Source organism: Chionomys nivalis, chromosome 19, assembly GCF_950005125.1.
Source record: "Chionomys nivalis chromosome 19, mChiNiv1.1, whole genome shotgun sequence".
Classification (NCBI taxonomy): domain Eukaryota; kingdom Metazoa; phylum Chordata; class Mammalia; order Rodentia; family Cricetidae; genus Chionomys; species Chionomys nivalis.
In genome coordinates, this window is record NC_080104.1 from 9,892,232 (window position 1) to 9,899,544 (window position 7,313).

Below are 7,313 nucleotides of genomic sequence, written 5' to 3' on the forward strand. Positions count from 1 at the left end.
TCACGAGAGCAGGCTAGCTGCTGATCCTGAGAATCTTTCAAGCAAACAGGACGTTCTCCTGGGGAGCCTGCTAGCTGCGGGTTCTGAGGAGGGGGTCTGTAGGGTCGTTCAAGCCAACCTTAGAATCCAGGTTTGCTGATCTCTGGGCAGTTTTTACCAGTTATTCTAAACACTGCTGCTGCTGCTGCTGCTGCTGCTGCTGCTGCTGCTGCTGCTGCTGCTGCTGCTGCTGCTGCTGCTGCTTTTAACAGAACTCTGTTTATTGAAGGATCTTGTTGTTCCCTACAGCTGTCACAGCTGCCCACTCCCAAACATCCCTTCCTGCAATCCCATCAGAAACCTTCTCCCCATGGGTGGCAGGCTCCATCACATGAGAGAGACCTCAGAGCAAATGGAGAAGGCACTGAGAATGTGGACCAAGAGGAGACAGCTACCCAGAGAGGCATATGAGGCTTAGTGGGGAAGGCTGGGAGATGCGGTCCTCGTCCAGGATCTGCTCTTGATGACTGAGAACCTCAGAGCTCTGGGAAGGTGGCCCAGAGTGTCCTGTGTATCTCGTGCAGAAGACTGCAGTGGCGGAAGGCTCTGAATCAGTCTTTCATGTTCACGTGCTCACAGTATGAACAGCTCCTCCCAGGGCTTTTCCTGCTGCAGAGATGAACTGCCCTTTGGTTATAGCAGTGCCTGGAGGTTATTTCAGGAAAGCTTTGGCCCAGGCACACCCTATGGAGGCAAAGCATGAGGTGTGACTGTTATTATTTTTTATGCGGGATGTTGTTCGGGAAGGAGAGACGAGACACGCGGGGTTGGGGAAGGAGAGACGAGACACGCAGGGTCCCACGTGGGCGAACTTTAATGGGGACAACAGGTAAGGGACGGGGGTGAAGAGACAAAAGGAGAGAGGGGGGAAAAAAGGGCGGGTTAAGGTGTCCCCCCATTTTTAAAGGGGAGCTCAGGTGTGTCTGGGAGAAAATGTCCTGCGCATGCGTGGCTTTCCATTGTACCACTGGGATTCGTAGTCCACTGAGGCTGTATTTTCTGCGCATGCGTGGCCTTGTCTCCAAAAGAACAGCAGTGACCTTTATATGTTCAAACACAGTAGACATAGGCCTGGGGAGATGGGTCAGTCAGTAAAGTGCTTGCCCTGTATGGTTGTAGTCATTAATATGGCAGAACCTAGAATCACCAGGGAGACAGGCATCTGGGCTCAGCTGTGAGGTATTGTCTTAGCTTGTGCTGGGAAGACCCATTCTCAAAGTGAGGAGCACCATTCCCTAAGCTTAGGGTCCCAGTCTCAGTATAAAAGGGGAAGTGAGCCTGGAACATTCACTGGTCTCTACTGCCTGACTGTGGATGCCCTGCAACCAGCTGCTTCCGGCTCCTGTTGTCTTGAGTTCCCTGCTGTGATGAACTGCATGCTGAACTGTTCTTGTTGTCTTTGTTGTTGATGTTTTAGTGAGCAATACATTTTTCTCTGTTCCCCGTCCTTCCTCTCCCCTGCTTTCCATCCTCTCCCATGATCTCCATACTCTCAATTTAGTCAGGAGATCTTGTCTTTTTCTTCTTGCCATGTAGATTATTAGATCTATCTATGTTTCTCTTAAGGTCCTCATTGTTGTCTAGGTTCTCTGGAATTGTGATTTGTAGGCTGGTTTTCTTTGTATGTCTAAATGCCACTTATGAATGAGGACACATGATATTTATCATTCTGGTCTGGGTTACTCACTCAAAACAATGTTTTCTACATCCATCCAGTTGCCTGCAAATTTCAAGATGTCATCATTTTTTTCTGCTGCGTAGTACTTCACTGTGTAAATGTACCACATTTTCCTTATCCATTTTTCAGGCAAGGTGCATCGAGGTAGTTTCCAGGTTCTGGCTATGACAAAGAAAGCTGCTGTGAACATAACTGAGCACATGTCTTTGTGGCACAATTGAGCATCCTTTGGATATATACCCAAAAGTGGTATTATTGGGGCCTGAGGAAGGTGGTTTCCTAATTGTCTGAGAAATCGCCACTGACATCCAAGGGGGCTGTACCACCTTGCATTGCCACCAGGAATGCAGAAGTGTCCCCTTATACCACACCTCTCCAGCATAAGTTGTCATCAGTGTTTTTGATCTTAGCCATTCTTACAGTTGTAAGATGGAATCTCAGAGTCATTTTGATTTGCATTTCTCTGATGGCTAAGGATGTTGAGCATTTTCTTCAGTTTCTTTCAGCCATTTTAGATTCGTCTGTTGGGAGCTCTCTGTTTAGGTCTGTACCTCATTTTTTTTTATTGAACTAATTGTTCTTCTCATGACAAATTTCTTGAGCTCTTTGTATATATTGGAGATCAGGCCGCTGTCTTATGTGGGGTTGTTGAAGACATTTTCCCAGTCTGTAAGCTGCCATTTTGTCTTGTGGACTATGTCCTTTGCTTTACAGAAGCGTTTCCGTTTCAAGAGGTAACATTTATTAATTGTTTCTCTCAGTGTCTTGCTGCTGGGATTATATTTAGGAAGTGATCTCCTGGCCTGTACCATCCATACTACTATGTGCACTATGGTACTACACCTGTACTGAGGCAACAGCACTACAGGACCATTCATGAGCAGGGCATGGGCCTGGAGATTTAAACACCAAAGACACACAGACAGAGACATGGGTCATCCTTGAAACAAGAATGCCCCCTTTATTGTGTACCAGAGCTGCTTATATACAGATCCTTAACTGATAGCCACGCCCCAGCCAAACCCACGAGAAGCCACTCCCCTGCGAGAAACTGCTCCCCTGCCATCAGGAACTCTTGAGGGTCTCCTCCTCAGAGTAGCTACCAACACAGGAAAAGCAAGTTGTTTTCCTCAGAGCAGCTGCAAGCATAACAAGCTTTTTACAGGAAATTCAGGGTCTGGGTTCACAGCCCCCAACTCTGGGCTAATGCGTTCAAGTGTATGGCCCACTTTTTCTTCTGTGAGGTTCAGTGTGGTTGGTTTTATGTTGAGGTCTTTGATCCATTTTTGGTCAAATTGAATTTTGAGCACGTCAATAAATTTGGATCTATTTTCATTCTTCTATGTGTTGATATCCAGTTATGGCAGCATTATTTCTTGAATATGCTTTATTTTTTCCATTTTATATTTTTTTGCCTCTGTCAAAAATCAGGTGTTTGTAGGTGTGTGGATGGATATCCAGGTCTTCTACTCAGTTCCATTGTTCCTCCTGTCTGTTTTATGCCAGTACCAGGCTGTTTTCAGTACTGTAGCTCTGCAGTAGAGTTTGAAGTCAGGGATTGTGATGGCTCCAGAAATTCCTTTATTGTACAGGATTGTTTTGGCTATCCTGGGATTTTTGCTTTTCCATATGAAGTTGAGTACTGCTCTTTCGAGGTCTGTGAAGAATTTTGCTGAGATTTTGGTGGACATTGCATTGAATCTGTAGATTGCTTTTGGTAAAATTGCCATTTTTACTATGTTAATTCTACCTACCCAAGAACATGGGAGCTCTTTCTAGTTTCTGGTGTCTTCTTCAATTTTTTTTCTTCAAAGACTGGAACTCTTTTCATATATATTTTTCACTTGTTTGGTTAGAATTACTCCAAGATATTTTATGTTGAAAGACCCTAATTTCTAGGGTTCAGGGAAGGATCCCCCAGATTCACACCAATGGACGCAAACAGCAGGAGGATATTTTATAGTCGAAGCACCTATGGGTGACTCAGCACTCTCATGAGACTGAACCCCCTGTGCATTTTTTCAGCAAGTATTTAAAGGGTCTAGGGGTTACACAGCGGGAAAGCATAGCAACAGCAACATCTTTGGTCAATTCAAATTAGCATATGGGGTGGGTCAACATCAGGACAAAAACAAGTCTAGATCAGGCCAGTTTCAACCAGTTTCTGCCAGCTCGGGTTTTGATAGATTACACAAACGACTGGGTGTTTTTTCTTTTAGGAAGGTGAAACCAGTCTCAAGACTGCTTCTGCCACCCACAGATATCCTGTTTTGCCCTAACCCAGTTTTAACATAAAAACGCCTCAGTTAGAAACTGCGGTAGGGGTCTTATTGAGTTGGGGGTCTCACAATGTTATTTGTTTCTATTGTGAAAGATGATGTTTCTCTAATTTCTTTCTCAGCCCATTTATCATTTGTGTAAAGGAGAGCTACTGATTTTTTTTTAGTTAATCTTGTATCCTGCTACATTACTGAAAGTGTTTATGAGTTGTAAAAGTTCCTTGGTAGATTTTTTGGGGGTCACTTAAGTAAATTATCATTTTATCATCAAATAGAGTTTAACTTCTTCTTTCTGATTTGTATCCTCCTTGAACTCCTTTTTGTCTTATTGCTCTAACTAGGACCTCAAGTACTATATTCAATAGATAAGGAGAGAGTAGACCACCTTCTCTTGTTCCCAATATCAGTGGGATCGCTTTGAGTTTCTCCATTTATTTTGATGTTGTCTGTTGGCTTGCTGCATATTGTCTTTATTATGTTTAGGTATGTTCCTTGTATCCCTGTTGGTGGAGGACTGCTTGTTTGTTTCTGGCTGCTTAGCCCTGAAAATAACCACACAGAAACTGTATTATTTAAAACACTGCTTGGCCCATCAGCTCTAGCTTCTTATTGGCCAACTGTTACATATTAATTTAATCCATTTCTATTAATCTGTGTATTGCCACGTGGCAGGGGCTTAAAGTTCTGGCATCGGTCTCTGGCAGGGCTATGTGGCTTCTCTCTAACTCTGCCTTTCTTTCTCCCAACATTCAATTTAGTTTTCCCCACCTACCTAAGTTCTGTCCTGCTATAGGTTCAAAGTAGTTTCTTTATTCATTAATGGTAATCACAGCATACAGAGGGAAATCCCAAATCACCCCCTTTTTCTGTTTAAATAAAAAAGAAAGGCTTCTAATTTAGCATAGTAAAATTACATATAACAAAACAGCTTTCATGCAAGAATTACACCTACAATATTTATATCTATTTTATCTTTTATCACAAGTAAGGAAAACTATAACTGTAACTATAAATTTTTCAACTCCATCAAAGACTCCAGAATGATATAATATTACCTAAGAAAACAATAAGTTCATTGTAAGCAACTTTAAAAACTCTATAATTGACAGACACATCTTGCTACATGGACAGTCACCCAAAGTTCTTCTGTACCGTTGGGATATCCATCTTAAGCCTACAGGCCCATAGTATCTGGCAGACTTTTTCATGAAGCAGGAAATTTCAAAGACAGGTCTGCCTATATTAGAATTTTGTCAATCACTTTCTTCTATATCCTGTAGAATGTCTGGCAGACTTTTTCATGAAGTAGGAACCCTGAAAGATTGTCTCACTTTAGGCAAGTTCAGCAGTCATTTCTCTGTAGGTCCTGTATGTCCAGTTCACCAAGCAGTCCAGGCAAGAGTAATTTCTTGCTCAAATGGCTAACCAACTCTATAAGAAGACTGATACTCCAGTGGTGCAATCAGTAAGTGCAAGGTACTTTTACAGCAGAAGCCTCTGATGCTGATCTTCCTCTTGAAGGTATTGGTGCTGCCAATAGAAGACATGTCTCATTGTCATGAAGTTCTTTAACATTTTATATGCCATATTCTGTAGTTTTTGAAAGGTTTGAAGACTGCCTATTCATCTGAAATAGATCTCTGGACATCAAGAAACCTAACATGACTACAGAATTGACTTTACAGATGACTATCTATTATGTTACATTTTTAAATGAGCTGCACAAACACAATACCTTAATCAAGAGCAGAAATATATATACACAGTATAACAAAATTGACCTTAAATTTGTATCAATAAACCAACATCCATACCCATGCAAATCTCTATAGCACTCTCCAAGATCTTTATCATGAAGGGATGTTGTATTTTGTCTAAAACTTTTTCAGCATCTAATAGGATGATTGTGTGGTTTTTATTTTTCAGTTTCTTTATATGGTGGATTACGTTGACAGATTATCATATATTTAACCATTGCTGCGTCTCTGGGATGAAGCCGACTTGATCATGGTGAATGATGATTCTGACGTATTCTTGGATTTGATTTGCCAGTATTTTATTGAGAATTTTTGCATCACTGTTCATGAGGGAGATTTATCTATAATTCTCTTTTTTAGTAATGTCCTTATGTGGTTCAAGTATCAAGGTAATTGTAGCCTCATAAAAAGAGTTTGGCAATGTTCCTTCTGTTTCTATTGTGTGGAACAATTTGAGGAGTATTGATATTTGTTCTTTGAAAATCTTGTAGAATTCTGAGCTGAAATCCTCTAGTCCTGGCCTTTTTTGGCTGGGAGATTTTGATGAGTGTTACTATTTCTTTAGCAGCCATTGGTCCACTTAATTTGCTTATCTGGTCTTGATTTAATTTTGGTAAGTGATATTTATCCAGAAAGTTGTCCATTTCCTTTCAGTTTTCCAATTCTGTGGGCTACAGGTTTTTTGAAACGTGACCAAATGATTCTGTGTATTTCCTCCGTGTCTGTTGTTATGCCCGCTTTTCATTTCTAATTTTGTTATTTTGAATATTTCTCTCTGCCTTTTGGTTAGTTTAGATAAAGGACTGTTTATTTTGTTGATTTTTTTCTCGAAGAACCAACTCTTTGTCTCATTGATTCCTTGTATTGTTTTCTTTGTTTCTATTTTGTTGATTTCAGCTCTCAATTTGATTATTTCCTGTCATCTAGTCCTCCTTGGTGAGTTTGCTTCTTTTTGTTCTAATGTTCTGTTAATTCACTAGTGTGGGATTTTTTTTTGTCAGCTTCTTTATGTAAGCATTTAATGCTATGAACTTACATCTTAACACTGCTTTCATTGTGTTCTATAGATTTGGGTATGTTGTGTGACCGTTTTCATTGAATTTTAGGTAATCTTTAATTTCTCCCTTTATTTCTTCCTTGGCCCAATGATGCTTTAGGTGAGCATTGTTTAATTTTCATGTGTTTGTGTTGCTGTTGAATTCTAATTTTAAGCCGTGGTGATCTGATAAGATACTTAGGTTATTCCAATTTTTTGTATTGGTTGAAGTTTGCTTTGTTACCTTAGTATGTGGGCAATTTTTGAGAAGGTTCTATGAGGTGATGAGAAGAAGGTATATTCTTTTATGTTTGATATGAACGTTCTATAGAACGGTTAAATCCATTAGAGTCATAACATCTGTTAGTTTCCTTATTTCTCTGTTAATTTTTTGTCTGACAGACCTTTCTGGTGATAAGAGTGGAATGTTGAAGTCTCTCACTATTAGTGTGTTGATTTAATGTGTGATTTAAGCTTTAGAAGTGTTTCTTTTACAAAAGAGGAGGACCCTGTATTCCAGGTAG